Source organism: Macaca thibetana, chromosome 3, assembly GCF_024542745.1.
Source record: "Macaca thibetana thibetana isolate TM-01 chromosome 3, ASM2454274v1, whole genome shotgun sequence".
Taxonomy (NCBI): Eukaryota; Metazoa; Chordata; class Mammalia; order Primates; family Cercopithecidae; genus Macaca; species Macaca thibetana.
In genome coordinates, this window is record NC_065580.1 from 127,434,857 (window position 1) to 127,453,062 (window position 18,206).

General features: G+C 40.4%; 2 pseudogenes; both read right to left on the bottom strand.

Annotated features, from left to right (window-relative positions):
- Positions 1-3,373: 3,373 nt before the first annotated feature.
- LOC126950239 (uncharacterized) lies at positions 3,374-4,867 on the bottom strand (annotated as a pseudogene).
- Positions 4,868-6,654: 1,787 nt separating this feature from the next.
- Positions 6,655-7,798, bottom strand: LOC126950905 (putative vomeronasal receptor-like protein 4; annotated as a pseudogene).
- Positions 7,799-18,206: the final 10,408 nt, after the last annotated feature.

The window sequence follows — 18,206 nt, forward strand, 5'->3', positions numbered from 1 at the left end:
AATGTAAGAGTCTGACTCCACAATGGGTGAGACGCCCCCGCACACTGGTCTCTTCAGCCGTGCAGGGCCATCCACTCCATGCCGTGAGTTCCCACACTGAACTGAACTGTGTTCTGGCTCTGAGCTGGGGCCTCTCCTGTGCCCTTTCCCTGAATCCTCTCTGGGTCTGAGAGACTGATTCTCTCTACTCCCTGGCTTAAGTCTTGACATCCTTGGAGGGATTCTCAGAAGTGAGGGGCCCCTGCTGCTCTCTGGGGCTGTTGGTACTCGCAGGTGTGGATGTTGGCTTGCACTGATAACTGAACCCCTCCAGTGCCCTTCAGGGGTCCTTCCAGAGCAGGAGTGGTAGGGTGTGGGGGAGTGCCTTAGAGGGGTCTTGCCCTCATCCTCTGCCCTGTCTCTGAGATGTGTCCAGTAAACCCAAGGTCAGCACGTCAGGAATGAAATAATGTCTTTTGCAGCAACTTCAATGAAGCTGGAGGCCATTATTCTAAGTGAAATAACTCAGGAATGGAAAAATCAAATACCATTATTTCTCACTTATAAGTGGGAGCTAAGCTATGTGTATGCAAAGGCATAGAGAGTAATATAATGGACTTTGGAGACTCAGAACAGAGGATGGGAGGTGGATGAGGGGTGAAAAACACTACCTATTTGGTACAATATATACTACTCAGGTGATAAGTGCACTAAAATCTCAGAATTCACCACTATATAATTCATCCAGGTAAACAAAACCACTTGTACTGTAAATGATACTGAAATAAAAATTAAAACAAACATAAAATTATATAATTATAAACAGCAATTATAATAAAAAGCTTTTTTTTTTTTTTCTTAAAAAGAAAAACCCAGTGCCACAGTTTTGAGTTCTGGTGTTTTGGATAGAAAGCCCCTTTTGCTCAGTAACACACACTACTGGAGAAGCAAAATCGTGAAAATTCAAGAAGAACCTTAGCATAAACACTACCTACATGAGTATCGCGGATATGTTTTAAAGACAAAGATCCGTGTTAGACTGGGTCAGCTTTGTGCTTGGTCATTTTACAATTCTTCTCCCCTAAAATACAAGTCATGAGTTGCCATGGTGATTATTCCAAATGCATTGTGATCATATGGAACTGGTGATGTATTCTAATTTCCCTCTCAGTTACAAAATGAGCCCGATGTTCTTAGCCATCAAAATCTCACCAACACCTACTACTTCAGTTTCAACTCTGGTTCCTATTTCAAGGAAATCACTCAAGGTTGCAAATCACAAAAAGACAAAAGTATTTTAATGAGCCAAAAAACTTAAAAAATTATACCCTCCTGAAGCCATGTAATTTGGTATTTATTTATTTTATTGTCTATTCAGGTTCATAAACCTGCAACTGTAGCAAAATATACCATTCATGATAAGTTAATATTTATTGAATAGTAAAATAAATACATGGTAAGGGTAGATCTGGCTTCAGGTATAACTGTAATCGGGGCTGAAGTGGTATGTCCAGTAGTCAAGGACAAATGTCAATTATAATCTGACCTCCTCCACTCGAAACACACAATACTTTAAATGTTTGAAAAGGGGAATAAATGAAATGAAAGTTATGAATTAGATTAAGAAGGAATTAAACCTGGTTTAAAAATAGATAAAGACATACAAATATAAAAAATACTGAAGAACAATTAGCATAGATAGAGGAGCACTAAAAGTATGATAATGTGTTTAAAAATACTAGTTTCTGAGTTAAGTTTCAGAGACCTGACAGATACAGAGACCTGACAAAGAGTTGCGCCTACACATTAAACAAGCAAACAAATCCCTGGAGAAACTGCAAATGAATGGATGGTTTCTCCTGAGCCCTTTAGAGAACTGAGGTCACGGGGCAGACTACAAACCCAACATCAGGGGATGCACAAGCTTGTAGGTCACAAAGGCCCCAGGTTTTTTTGTGCACCCTGAAAACCATGAAAACTGATACAATTAAGCCAGAACTTTTGAACTAGTTCCTGGTGGCTGTGTGTGTGTGGGTGAGGAGAATGTAAAACTTTGGAGTCTACAGACATAGGGTTTACACCATTGTGTATAATTTTTCTAGGAAACCTACAAGGCCTGTCAGGGAAGCAGGATAGAATCCTGAGAATGCTTCCCCCACAGTACTGATAGGGAGGGACCACTATCCCATCCACTGCTACAACTCTGGAGACACGCTCCTCCCACCTCCCCTATATGACACAAGGCCTACTCTGCAGAGAAAGAGCATCCAAACCTGAGCCACAAGGCACTGGGGAAAAACTCCCGAAACTGAGGGTGGAGAAACAAGGCCAACACCCGCATTTCTGCACAGATGCATCTCCCATAAATGAAGGGGTAGCCTGCCCCTCCACACCTGTGGGCGTTTCTTGTTAGGTGGAATGAGAGACTTGAGAAAAGAAATGAGACACAGAGACAAAGTATAGAGAAAGAAAAAGTGGGCCCAGGGGACCGGCGCTCAGCATACAGAGGACCCACGCTGGCACCGGTCTCTGAGTTCCCTTAATATTTATTGATAATTATCTTTACCATCTTAAAGATAAGGGAGTGGCAGGACAATAGGATCATTTTAGGGAGAAAATTAGCAGTAAGACATATGGATAAAGATCTCTGTGACATGAGTAAGTTCAAAGGAAAATGCTGTGCCTTGATATGCATATGCAAACATCTCCATAAACCTCTTAGCAGCATTGCGCCAGCAAGTCCCGCCAGCAAGTCCCACCTTATGCTGTAAGGTGGTTTTCTCCTTGCTCAGTAAACAGAACATACAATCGGGTTTTACACCGAGATATTCCATTGCCCAGGGACGGGCAGGATTTTTAAGCAGCAAGCTGCCTTCAGGCACTTGTTTAACAAAGACACATCTTGCACAGCCCAAAATCCATTAAACGCTGGCAGACTTGCTCTGGTTTCTTTGGGACAACAGTCAGATTTACTAAACATGTGGATTCAACCCTGAACCAGCCCATTTGAGACGTGGATTGATATCTGAAGGCTCCGATCCAAGATGGGCATAGTTAGCGAGACCCCTCGGAGACTCCGCTTGTCACCACAGCACATGTCTCTTGCAAGGACAAGGTTGGGGGTAGGGTCACAGATTAACAGCATCTCAAATACAGAACAAAATGGAGTCTCCCATGTCCACTTCTTTCTAGATAGACACAGTAACGGGCCGATCTCTCTTTTCCCCACACTAAAGAAAATAAATTATTAATTGGCAGGGCACTGTTGCAGGCCAACTTCAACTGGGAGTTAAGAACATGGAGAAGGAGCATCTATCCCCTACCATGGACAAGGAGGGACAGGAATGTGCTCTTGTCCTGGCATTGCATCTACAGGAGGGGCAGGAAACTCTTCAAATGTCAGTAACCCCACACCCCAGCTGACAGTGCTAAGTCTGAGGCTTCCTCAGAACATTAGAGATCTCCTCACTCCCTCACCACTGCCACCAGGCTAAGAAGCATGGAGTCAAAAGAACAGTGGAATATAGCTGGGCCAAGTGCAAGAAACCATGTGTGGGAAGAGGCACAAAGGGAAGGCACAGCAAACCCAGGAGATATTAGTAAACTACCATGAGAGGGGTTTGAATTTCCTGGTCTTCAGAAGGTTATTACTGCCATAACGACTTTTAATCCCTGCCTACCCTCTCAGCTACATGACCACAAACCCCTACACTAAGGCCTATCTGAGGGAAAATTGCTCATAAATAACCTAAAAACTATTTATCCCCTTTCAATGTCAGTGGGCTGATGAAAAAAATAAAAATAATAACCCATTTACCCCAATGCACTATCTTATACAACATATGCTATTGCTTTTAACAAAAATTAGAAGCCAACACATCCCTTTTTATCTTTAGAGAGATCTTTATTTGTGCTAAAACCAAATTAAGGAATTCAGGAGGCTGAATCAGTGCGGAATTCAGGAGGCTGGGACCTCAGACCACGCTGGGCGCCCACCTCCCGCCCGCCGTGGCCCAGCCGCGGAGGCTACGGGTAAGGCGACCTTGGGCAGGCGGCCAGGCCCGCGACATCGAAATCAGCGTCCCTTCTCCATGGAGCGCGGGAGGATGTAGCTGCAGCCGGACGAGCGCTGGCACCCACCGGGCACCGCGCATGGATCCCGCGTGCACATTGTCGCGGCCACGGCGTCCCGGGCAGGCACCGCCGCCTCGGCTCCCTGCTTTGCTGCTCCATCCCCAAGGCGGCTTTGGGTTCCGAATGTCCCAGTTCCTCAGCAGCCAGAGGCGGGAAGCCCAGGGACGGCTTTACAGCAGCGCAGGCTGCGGTGCCGCTGGGGCGCCGGCGTGGCGGAGGCGGTGGTGGTCGTGTGTCCCATGGACACCATTAAGGTGAAGATCATCCACGGCCAGACCCCTCCAGACCTCCAGTGCAGAGGAGTGTCCCACCGGGTTAGGGAGATGTGCGGAAACAAGGGGAACTCACCGGGGCTTCCAGCGCAGAAGCAGGGCTGGAACCAGGCCGTGCGCCTCTTCTCCTGACCCCCCTGCACAGCTGGTACCGAGGGGACAACCCGAGCAAGCCCATGAACTGGCTGGTCGCTGGGGCATTCGGAGCCATTGTGGGCGCAGCCAGTGTCTTGGGAAACGCTCCCATGCACGGGATCAAGACCCGGATGCGGGGCCTGGAGAAGCACAAACGCTGAACACACGGGACTGCCGCTGCAGATCCTGAGGGGCTCAAGGCCTTCTACGAAGGCACTGTCCCCCGTCTGGGCCGGGTCTGCCTGGATATGACCACAGTGTTTATCCTCTGCCATGAGGTGGAAAGCTGCTCAACAGTGTGGAAGACGGACTAAGCCCAGAGGGGCCGTGAGGGACCGCCCCAGGGATCTCCAGAGCAGCCACCACCCTTGTCTCACAGGATTCCAGTGCAGAAATACCAAGCGGCCGCTGCCCAGGTCCCTCGAGCTCTATGCCCTGCCCACATTGTGGCATCAAGTCTGTGTGTCCCCTAGTGCCATGTCTCCCCGTGGTCTGTATGTGACACTGGCCCTGTGTCCACACGTCTGGCCCGGCCGTGGCTGGTTGTCCGTCTGGTCTGTGAGTCTGTGCCCACTTGTCTGTATGCTTACTGTGAGCCCTGGGCCTGGGATCCGCCTGCCTCTGCCTCCCAAAGTACTGGGAATACAGGTGTGAGCCACTGTGCCTGGCTGGGTTGGAAGAAATTTGATATCACATATACTTTGCATACTGGAAATATATTTATAATATTTTAAATGTAAAAAGTATTATAAATATATTTACATTTATAGATATTAATATAAAATATTAAATTTAAATATTTTAAATGTTTAAGTAAAAACAAATGGGGAAAAGGTATCAAAATAATTTTTGAAAGAGCAGGAAACTATAAACTGAGCAAGCAAATTTGGAAGAGTCAAATAGAAATTGAATAATTTAAACATAAAGAAATTTAACATACAATATGTGAATTAATTATAAAATTAGACTAAGTTGATGATGAGAGAGTTAGTAAACTGGATTAATGAACTGGAATTTTGAGCAGAATGAATATAACCAAATAAAGAGAAACAAAATAATAGCAATATGAATGTAATTATACACATGCGAAGAATAGAATGACAAAGAATAAAGCACAATTATTTCACCTGAATCCATACAAATAATAAATCATACTAATAAATAATTATTTACAAATTTCTAAAATTAAAAACCAGACGTGTGCCTAAAAGAGAGCAATGAAGAGGCCATGTGCAGTGGCTCACGACTGTAATCTCAGCACTTTGGGAGGCCAAGGTGGGTGGATCATTTGAGGTTAGGAGTTCGAGACCAGCCTGGCAACATGGTGAAACCTCATCTCTACTAAAAATACGGAAAAATTAGCTGGGCATGGTGGTGGGTGCCTGTCATCCCAGCTACTCCGGAGGCGGAGGCAGGAGAATCGCTTGAACCTAGGAGGTGGAGGTTGCAGTGAGCCAAGATTGCACTATTACACTCCAGCCTGGGTAACAGAGTGAGACTCCATCTCCAAGAAAAAAAAAATGAGAGAGCAATAAAAAAAGATATCCAACATGATAAGTCAAACTGCGTAACACCAAAGAGAATGAAGAAAATTAAAAACCATGAGACAGAGAATCTACACAGGTGAGAGTAAAATCTCCACAGCCCATGCAGAGCCAGAAAACTGAGAAGGAAATATTAAGAGTGCTGAAAAATTATTGTTCAACCTATAATTGAATACATAGCTAGCATATTTTTAATAAATAAGGAAGGGTAAACTAAATAACCTTCAAAAATAAAACACACACATACACACACACACACACACACACACACACACACACAGAGAAATTTTATCTACCAACAGGAGCATCTTAAGTATACACTTCAAGAAGATAGAAAAGTTGTCTTATATAAAATTTAGGGAATCAAAATTAAATATAAGAAACTTGTGGACACAGGGAACTATTATGGTGGACTTTGAACTAAAGAAACCACCAAGTTCTTGGCAGCATAGGTTTCAAAAATATTTAGATGAAATAAAAGTGTAATAAGATAATATATTTTAAATTTAAAAAGTTTAAAAATTGCCTGCTTCTTGAAAAATTTGATGTCAAAATCTGTTTTTCAGATAATCATTTTCATTATTTATTAATCATCTATGATATTTATATCACACATTATGCAAGATTTCGATTATTCTTTTATCAGAACTAATTAGCACAAAAGGGCTAACAGAAATCACCCACAAGCATCAGGATACCCACGATGGCTGAGTCATAAGCCCATAATAGGGTTGAAGGTGATGAGATTATGAGACCCATCCAGTACATGACCACAAAGCAACTCACCAGCATCAGAATGGTTTGTGTGATCCTTTTCTCTGGGGATGCTTTTGCAGAGAGGTTGGTGCTGGGAAGGTACTGGGGTTGTCTCTGATGTCTGGACAAAAGAATTTCCCTGTATGCACTTGAGAGTAACATGATTGCTACAAAGAAGACATCTGTAAGTAGTGGCAGCATGAAAAACAGACTCCTGATGATGTAGCTTATATAAGAAAGTGAAGAGTATTTACTGATACTTAGCACATTGCTATTGGTCACATTAGAAGAGGCCACAGTAGAGGAGGGCAGGTTACTACTGAGAAACAAACTGAGAACCCAAAGAAGTGAAAGATGCAACGTGTAAATTTCTGTTTAATTCTTGCCGACCAGGAGGTGCTGGGGCTGATGGTGATAGCCTGGAGCACACTCCGGAGGCAGGTGGCGCAGATGGAGAGCCCTCGTCCCTCTATGCATGTAGAAGAATACCTTATACTTGAAGTCATTCTGAGAATACAGTGACACTTACAGGTCTGGAGATGCCAAGAAGCTCACAGTGAGGAGCATCACTAAGTGGACAAGGGCCAGGTGACAGGCGATGAGGTCAGTGGGCTTAGGCTTGCAGTCCAGAGGGAGTGTGAAGATACAGAAGAAAAGGAGGAAGGTGTTGGCTGTGAGTCTACTACCAGCTTGGAAAATAAGGGCAATTTTTAATAGTATCATACATGGAACATGGTCATCTTAATGGTGAAGAGAAATCATATTTTACATATCTGAAAAAAGCAAGAGATATCCTATCATCAGTATTATTTATTGCATGGTCAAAATTATTACCAACATTATCATTTTAATTTTACCCGTTTATCTTGATTAACCCCAACTATCTCATATAAATTATTTAAAATGTACCTGAGCATTTTATTTTACAACAAATAAATTGTACATATCTCAAACATCCACACATCCACAATCACACCTATGTAGGGTGCACATTATCTATACTCATATAGTACCTGTGGTTCACTCCTCAGAAAGCATTTCCTTCCTTTCTGAATTTCTCATATCGCTGAATATTCTCAGGTCTTGAATTTTGTTTCTTCTTAAAAGCTTTTCAACTTCTAAGAATATATGTATTTCAATGCTCAAAGACAAAAAACTGTCCACTAAAAATTTTATCCTCAGGAAAACTATCAATTAAAAATAAAATAAAAATAAAGACTTTCAGATAAATAAAAACTGAGGCAATTTCTTGATGCAGACAGATCATTTGAGAAAGAATAAAAATAAGTTTTCAGGCTGAATGCAAGTAATCCCAGATAATTTTTTATTTTTTTTGAGGCAGAGTTTTACTCATTGCCCAGGATGGAGTGCAATGGTACGATCTCGGCTCTCCGAAAACTCCACCTCCTGGATTCAAGTGATTCTCCTGCCTCAGCCTCCCGAGTAGCTGGGATTATAGGCATGCACTACTATGCCCAGCTAATTTTGTATTTTTAGGAGAGATGAGGTTTCACCATGTTGGTCAGGCTGGTCTTGAACTCCTGACCTCAGATGATCCACCCACCTTGGCCTCTCAAAGTGCTGGGATTACAGGCATAAGCTACTGTGCCCGGCCTAATCCCAGATAATTTCAATGCCCAAAAAAGACAAAAAAGACTAGTAAATGTAACAAATATTTAAGGCCGTATAAGAAATATTTTTCTCATATTATCTGATTGTCAAAAGCAACTTTGTAATATTGTTTGTAATTGAATCTTCAGTGCTATAATATAAGGAAATTTAATTTATTTGCCAATAACAGCACAGAGAAGGTGGGTTCAAGAAAAGATATATTGGGCTAAGAAAATTTTTCCACATAATAACTTGTATCCACAAAGATTTTAAAAAATACATTAGTAAAACTGAAAGATTAAAATAATACAATGAATAAGTTTAACAAAACAAACCTGTAAATATACAAGTGCTCTTTTTTCTTATTTCAACTTATTTAAAACAAATAAAATTATATAAGCAGATAACTATAAAAACATATTGTTGTATTTGTAACATATTTAGAGTTAAATATTAGTACCCAAACTAGGAGGGAAAGAGAGAATAAAGTTGTACAGGAGTAACATTTTCATAAAAACAACATAGGGTTAAAATGTGATGCTCCAATTAATATGTACATACATACATATAGTGTAATTATCAAATTAATGTGATTAGCAGGTACTATTAGGTGTACCTGCTGGTGCCCTGGTCTTGGACTTCTCAGCCTCCATAACTGTGAGAACTAAGTTTAGACTCTGTATGAATTACCTATTCTAAAATATTTTGTTACAGAAATAGGGATAGCCTAAGACAGCATTCATGGACATCCATGCTGTACATTAAATCACCAGAACTTGTTTATTTTATATCTAAAAGTTTGTACTTTTGATCAATATGTCTTCATTTCTTCCATCCACCACCCCCTAGGAACCACTGTGTACTCTCTGTTTCTATGACTTTGACATTTTTGGCTTCATATATGCATGAAATCAAACAGTATTTGTCATTCTGTGTCTAGCTTATTTCACTTAAGCTAATGTCCTCTAGGTTAATTCATATTCTTGCAAATGGCAGAATTCTCTTTTTTATGGCTGAATAATATTCCTTTATATAAATGTTCCATAATTTCTTTATCCATTCATCTATTAATGGATACATAGATTGTTTGCATGTCTCAGTCATTGTAAATAATTCTGCAATGAATTTAGAAGTGCTGATGTCTCTTCTAGAGACTAATTTTATTTTCTTTGGTTATATATCTGGAAGTGAAATTGGTGGATAAGATGGCACCTCTATTTTAATTATTTGAAAAAGCTTCACAGTGTTTTTTATAATGTTTGTACTAATATTTTTGTATTTTTAAGGGCATGTTGTGTTGGGAGACAATTTTTATAGACCTGTTGGTTAATTTGTTTTATGTCTTATATAAGCTTCTGTTGGGACAATCTTTTCAAGGATGTTTTTAAATAACTGACAGCCTTGTGTGAAGTGAGTAGTGTCTCTTTTTAGAGCAGAGGTCAAATACATACATAAATAATTTAATAAAAAGTATGTTTTCCCCAGAGGCAAAGGTTGGGAAGGTTTATTTGAAACACTTTATTGTTTTTTCAGCAAAATTCTCTGTATTTTGGTGAAGTAAGAGAGTAGTCCTTGAATGGAGGAGAGGACAAAAAGGCAACTCCCAAAATACATGATGTGCCGAACCCCAAAGTCCAGTGGAAGTCACATCAGGCACAAATTCCAGAGAGATTCTGAGTGAAATCTCTGCTAGAAAATTTAGCCATATGAGATGAAGGAGTTCCCCAAATTTAGAGGTATCTCCTAAGCCAAGAAACAAAATGATGGAGGGGGGCAGGGGCTCAATCCTTAAGGGTTTTTCAGTTTCAGAAGAACTGGGAAAGCACATAGGGACCCCCTCATCTAACAGGTGGGGAATATGAGATTCTGCTGCAACTTCAGGACAGAGATAAAACAGTGATAGTTGGTGGGCAAGGATCCTTGGCATGGCGGGCTAAGATTAGCTCCCTAGTGGCTGGGAGTGAAGCCTAAGGCTCAAGACAGCGTGTGCTCAGTAGGCAGGAAGGCAACTCATCAGCCTGGGTTTGATAAAAGGAAGGTTTGGAGGTATTTCCCTCAATCTTGGGGAGTGACCCTCACAGCAGAAAAATTGTGGCCAGAGTCTGGAGCCACTCCTTTTACTGGAACTTGCGGCAGTCAGACAGCAGGTCCCGCATGGCTCGGGGCAGTTGCTGGAGATTTTTCTGAGGTCCAGGGACAAAGAGTCACAGCCCGCCATAAAGATAATCTGGTCATAGCTGCCAATGTGGCTATCAGGCAGTGAGCCAGTCATGAGCTTTTAGAGCACAACCGCACTGGCATAGACGTCTGACTGGAAGCTGAAGGGGTTTAGGTTCTGCATAAAAATCACCTCAGCTGCGATCCATAAAACAGAACGTGAAGGCTGCTCCGAGGGCTGGGCCCTGCTTCATTGAGTGTTCACTGTGGTCAGACAGGAGTCACTCATCTTTACTGGGAACGCTTTGTGTCAAAAAATGTTATTAGACTTGAGATCTCCTTGGATAATATTCCTGTCATGGAAGTAGTTCATGCCCTGGGCAGTCTGCTGGGCCATGTCAGTTAGCTAGACTATGTAATATAATATAATATAATATAATATAATATAATATAATATAATATGATATAATATAATATAATATAATATAATGTAATATAATATATACTGTAACAATGTAATATAATATGTTGTGATATAATATATGTCAGACATAATTTACATAATGATGTCATAATACATTGTGATATCATAATATATGTACTATGATACCACAATGTATATATATATCATAAGTAATACATTGTGATATCATATTATACCATAATATATATGGTATAATACATTGTGATATCATAATATAACATTTTGATTTTTTAATATATTTTATGAAATAACATACATTATAATATGACATCATATTGGACAAAATTTTATTATATTACTTTATATTACATATCATATTGTGATATTATAACATAAAATTTTGTCAGATAATCTTGTAGGAAAATTGATTTAAATTTTATAACAACATCGTCATATAAACTTAAAAGAACCTAAAAAAATTATCTGCTCTTGTGTAAATGACTGCTTTTTTGATAACTCTGTGAAGGCCAGCTATGGGTGTGAAAAGGGGTCTGCTACTTTATGAGACATTGACTTCCAAATCATCACGGTTATTAACCAGTGCCCTTGCAAGATAAGAGAATATTTTACTCTAAGAAAGCATTTCCATAGATACCATAATAGGAATTCTGCTCACTTTAGTTAATAAGTTACTATAACTTTTGGTTATTAATAGTTTATGTCGTTATTAAAAAATAAACTTCTACAGATAACACATTGTACAGGTGTTTTGATTTGTCCTCTAACCTCAGGTCAAATTAAAAAATTTTTATTCACCAAATTTTATTTATTTTAGATAAAAGAGACCTTGTATCTACCATGTGCTGTAATATCTGTCCTTTTTAGAAAGACAAATTCTCAGATAAAACTTATACCTATTTTGAAATTCTTAGACCAAATTCAAGCCTATTTTTATCAAAATCTAGATTTTAGGTAACGTTTCTAGGTGTTTCCTTTCAATAAAAATCCAAACCAAAACAAATTAAAAATGTGTAGGTAATTCCCATGCATATCAATAATTTTTAAGTGGGGTACTTTTATTTTTAAGAGAGAGATTGTTTATATAGATGTATTGATGTGTCAATCCAGTACAGTTAAGATTTACCTTTTTTTTTTGACAGTATCTCAATCTGTCAGTCAAGGTGGAGTGTAGTGGTGCAATCACAGCTCACTGCAGCCTTGGCCTCCCAGACTTGAGCAATCCTCCCAAGTCAGCATCCCAAATAGCTGGGACTACAAGTGTGCACCATCACGCCCAACTAATTTTTAAAAAATTTTTGTAGAGACGAGGTCTCACTATGTTGCGCTAGTGAGGTCTTGTTATGTTGCCTGGGCTAGTCTCAAACTCCTGAGCTCTGGCTTCCCAAAGGGGTGGAATTACAAATGCAAGCCACTATGCCCGGCCAAGATTGGACCTTTCAATGAGCTCACATCTTATTTTTTTAAAAACCTAATTAAAAGGTAAAGTCTGAGTAACAAATGGGTTTACAGTAATGATTATTAACTGGGATACTTCTATTCTTAAAAGAAAAAATGTTTATATGTGCATATTGATGTTTTAAAAAGTACAGTTAAGATTGAATCTTTCTCTTTTGCTTTTGAGACAGAGCCTCACTCTGTCACCCAGGCTTGTGTGTAGCTGCCCAATCACATCTCACTGAAGCCTCAACCTCCCAGACTCAAGGGATCCTGCTATGTCAGCATCCCAAGTAGCTGGGAGTACAGGCATGCACCATCATGCCTCATTTTAAAAAAATATATTTTTAGTAAAGATGTGGTCTCACTATGTTGCCCAGGTTGCTCTCAAACTCCTAAGCCCAAGTGAGCCTCCTGTCTTGTCATTCCAAAATGATAGAATTACACAGGCTTAAGCCATTGTGCTCAGCCAAGATTTTACCTTCATTTAGCACACATGTTACCTTAGAAAAAAATAATAATAAAGAATAAAGTCTAGGTAGAAAATGGATTGGAGTATAGATAAAATAAATTTGGTACATTATTAATGGTTTTTGAGCCTGGGTAACAGGCGTATTATACTGTTTTCTTTATTTTGCATATGTTTTAAATTTTCTGTAATGAAACATGTATACAAATACAAAGTTGATCTACAGTGTTAGCTCTTAAGACCTTAGTGACTTTGGGGAGCAAAAAGAGAGAAAGTGGGATTGTTTGGGTCAAGATGGCTGAACAGGAACAGCTCTTGTCTGCAGCTCCCAGCGAGACCAACGCAGAAGGCAGTGATTTCTCTATTTCCAACTGAGGTACCCAGTTCATCTCATTGGGACTGATTAGGCAGTGGGTGCAGTACATGGAGGGCGAGTAGAAGCAGAGTGGGGCATCACCTGACCCAGGAAGTGCAAGGAGCCAGGGAACTCCCTCCCCCAGCCAAGGGAATCCGTGAGGGACTGTGCTATCTAGCCCAGATACTATGGTTTTCCCATGGTTTTTGCAATCCACAGACCAGGAGATTCCCAAGTATGCCTATACCACCAGGGCTCTAGGTTTCAAGCACAAAACTGGGTAGCTGTTTGGGCACACACCAAGCTAGCCACAGGAATATTTTTTAGTACCCCAGTGGCACCTGGAACCCCAGCAAGACAGAACAGTTTACTCCCCTGGAAAGGGGGCTGAAGCCAGGGAGCCAAGTGGTCTGATCAGCGGGTCTCACTCCCATGGAGCCCAGCAAGCTAAGAACCACTGGTTTGAAATTCTCACTGCCAGCACAGCAGTCTGAAGTCAACCTGGGATGATCGATCTTGGTGAGGGAAGGGGCGTCTGTTATTACCGAGGTTTGAGTAGTCAGTTTTCCTCTGATAGTGCTAAAGAGGCCAGGAAGTTTGGACTGGGAGGAACTCAACAGAGCCAGCAAAGTGGCTGTGGCCAGACTGCGATTCTAGATTCCTCTTCACTGGCCAGGGCATCTCTGAACAAAGGCAGCAGCCCCAGTCAGGGGCTTATAAATAAAACTCCCATCTCCCTGGGATAGAGCACATGGGGGAAGGGGTGGCTGTGGGCACAACCTCAGTGTAATTTAACGTTTCTTCCTGCTGGCTCTGAAGAGAGCAGCAGATCCTGACAAGGAGGATTCTCCCAGCACAACGCCTAAGCTCTGCTAAAGGACAGACTGCCTCCTCAAGTTGGTCCCTGATCCCCATGCCTCCTGACTGGGAGAGACCTCTCAGGAAAGGTCAACAGACACCTCACACAGGAGAGCTCCAGCTGACATCAGGCTGGTGCCCCTCTGGGATGAAGCTTCTAGAGGAAGGAGCAGGCAGCAATCTTTGCTGTTCTGCAGCCTCTGCTGGTGATACCCAGGCAAACAGGGTCTAGAGTGGACCTCCAGCAAACTCCAACAGACCTGCAGAAGAGGGGCCTGTTAGAGGAAAAACTAACAAACAGAAAGCAACAACATCAAAATCAACCAAAAGGACCCCCACCCAAAAACCCCATCCAAAGATCATCAGCCTCAAAGATCAAAGGTAGCTAAATCCACAAAATGAGGAAAAAACAGCGCAAAAATACTGCAAATTCCTAAAACCAGGATGCCTCTTCTCCTCCAAATGATAGCACCTCCTCTCCAGCAAGGGCACAAAACTGAACGGAGAATGAGTTTGACAAATTAACAGAAGTAGGCTTCAGAAGGTGGATAATAATAAAACTCTTCTGAGCTAAAAGACTATATTCTAACCCAATGCAAGGAAGCTAAGAACCTTGATAAAAGGTTACAGGAACTGCTAACTAGAATAACCAGTTTAGAGAAGAACATAAATGACCAGATGGAGCTGTAAAACACAGCACGAGAACTTTGTGAAGGATACACAAGTATCAATAGCCAAGTTGATCAAGTGAAAGAAAGGATATCAGAGATTGAAGATTAACTTACTGAAATAAGGCAGGAAGAGAAGATTAGAGAAAAAAGAATGAAAAGGAATGAACAAAGCCTCCAGGAAATATGGGACTATGTCAAAAGACCAAACCTATGATTGATTGGTGTACCTGAAATTGATAGGGAGAATGGAACCCAGTTGGAAAACACCCTTCAGGATGTTATGCAGGAGAACTTCCCCAACCTAGCAAGACAGGCCAACATTTAAATTCAGGAAATATAGAGAACACCACTAAGATACTGCTCAAGAAGACCAACCCCAAGACACATAATCATCAGATTCTCTAAGGTTGAAACAAAGGAAAAACAGTTAAGGGCAGCCAGAGAGAAAGGTCAGATTATCTGCAAAGAGAAGCCCATCAGACTAACAGTGGATCTCTCTGCAGAAACCTTACAAGCTAGAAGAGAGTGGGGACCAGTATTCAACATTTTTAAAGAAAAGAATTTTCAACCCAGAATTTTATATCCAGCCAAGCTAAGCTTCATTAGTGAAGGAGAAATAAAATCCTTTCCAGACAAGCAAATGCTGAGGGATTTTTTCACCTCCAGGGCTGTCTTACAAGAGTTCCTGAAGGAAGCACTAAATATGGAAAGGAAAAACTGGCACCAACCACTGCAAAAACATACCAAAATATAAAGACCAATGACCCTATGAGGAAACTGCATCAACTAATGTATGAAATAACCAGCTAGCATCATGATGACAGGATCAAATTCACACATAACAATATTCACCTTAAATGTAAATGGACTATATTCCCCCAATTAAAAGACATGGACTGGCAAATTGGATAGAGTCAAGACCCATCAGTGTGTTGTATTCAGGAGACCCATTTCACATGCAAAGACACACATGGTCTCAAAATAAAGGGATGGAGGAATATTTACCAACCAAATGGAAAGCAAAACAAAACAAAACAAAAAACACAATACAAAACAAAAAAAAACAGGGGTTGCAATCCTAGTCTTTGATAAAACAGACTTGAAACCAACGATGATCAAAAAAGACAAAGAAGGGCATTACATAATGATAAAGTGATCAATGCAACAAAAAGAGCTAACTATCCTAAATATATATGCACCCAATACAGAAACACCCGGATTCATAAAACAAGTTATTACAGACCTACAAAGAGACTTAGACTCCCACACAATAATAGTAGGAAACTTTGACACCCCACTGTCAATATTAGATCAATGAGACAGAAAATTAACAATGATATTCAGGACTTGATCTCAGCTCTGGACCAAGCAGACCAAATAGACATCTATAGAACTCTACACCCCAAATCAACAGAATATACATTCTTCACAGCACCACACAGCACTTATTCTAAAATCGACCACATAATTGGAAGTAAAACCCTACTCAACAAATGAAAAAGAATGGAAATCATAACAAACAGTCTCTCAGACCACAGTGCAATCAAAATTAGAACTCAGCATTAAGAAATTCACTCAAAACTGCACAACTACATGGAAACTGAACAATCTGTTCCTGAATGACTGCTGGGTAAATAACAAAATTAAGGCAGAAATAAAGAAGTTCTTTGAAACCAAAGAGAACAAAGACACAATGTATCAGAATCTCTGGGACACAGCTAAAGCCCTGTTAAGAGGGAAATTTATAGTACTAAATGCTTACATCAGAAAGTGGGAAAGATCTAAAATCGACACCCTAACATCGCAATTAGAAGAACTAGAGAAGCAAGAGCAAACAAATTCAAAAGCTAGCAAAAGACAAGAAATAACTAAGATCAGAGCAGAACTGAAGGAGGCAGAGACCCAAAAAAGCCTTAAAAATAAATGAATCCAGGAGCTGGTTTTTTGAAAAGATTAACAAAATAGATAGACTGCTAGCTAGCTAGACTAATAAAAAGGAAAAGAGAGAAGAATCAAATAGACACAATAAAAAGTGAATAAGGGGGTATCACCACTGATCCCACAGAAATACAAACTACCATCAGAGAATACTATAAATACCTTTATGCAAATAAACTAGAAAATCTAGAAGAAATGCGTAAATTCCTGGACACATACACCCTCCTGAGACTAAACCAGAAAGAAGTTGAATCTCTAAATAGACTAATAACAAGTTCTGAAATTGAGGGAGTAATTAATAGCCTACCAACCAAAAAAAGCCCAGGCAGCACCAAACTGATTCACAGTCGAATTCTACCAGAGGTACAAAGAGGAGCTGGTACCATTCCTTCTGAAGCTGTTGCAAACAACAGAGAAAGAAGACTCCTCCCTAACTCATTTTATAAGGCCAGCATCATCCTGATTCCAAAATCTGGCAGAGACACAACAAAAAAAGAAAATTTCAGGCCAATAACCCTGATGAACATTGATGTGAAATCCTCAATAAATTACTGCCAGACTGAATCCTGCAGTACATCAAAAGCTTATCCACTACAATCAAGTCGGCTTCATATTTGAGATGCAAGGCTGCTTCAACATAGGCAAATCAATAAATGTAATCCATCACATAAACAGAACCAATGACAAAAACCACCTGATTATCTCAATAAATGCAGAAAAGGCCTTCAATAAAATTCAATACCCCTTCATGCAAAAAACTCTCAATAAACCAGGTATTGAGGGAACACACTTCAAAATAATGAGAGCTATTTATGACAAACCCATAGCCAATATGGGCAAAAGTTGGAAGCATTCCCTTTAAACCGGCACAAGACAGGGATGCCCTCTCTCACCACTCCTATTCAACTTGGTATTGGAAGTTCTGGCTGGGGCAATCAGGCAAGAGAAAGAAATAAAGCGTATTCAAATAGGAAGAGAGGAAGTCAAATTGTCTGTTTGCAGACGACGTGATTGTATATTTAGAAAACCTTATTGTCTCAGCCCAAAAACTCCTTAAGCTGATAACCAACTTCAACAAAGTCTCAGGATACAAAATCAATGTGCAGAAATTACAAGCATTCCTATACACCAATAATAGACAAGCAGAGGACCAAATAATGAATGAAATCCCATTCACACTTGCTACAAAGAGAATAAAATACCTAGGAATACAACTTACAAGGGACATGAAGAACCTCTTCAAGGAGAACAAACCACTGCTCAAGGAAATAAGACAGGATACAAACAAATGGAAAAAATAAATTCCATGCTCATGGATAGGAAGAATCAATATTGTGAAAATGACCATACTTCCTGAAGTAATTTATAGATTCAATGCTATTCCTATCAAGCTACCACTGGCTTTCTTCACAGAATTAGAAAAACCTACTTTAAATTTCATATGGAAC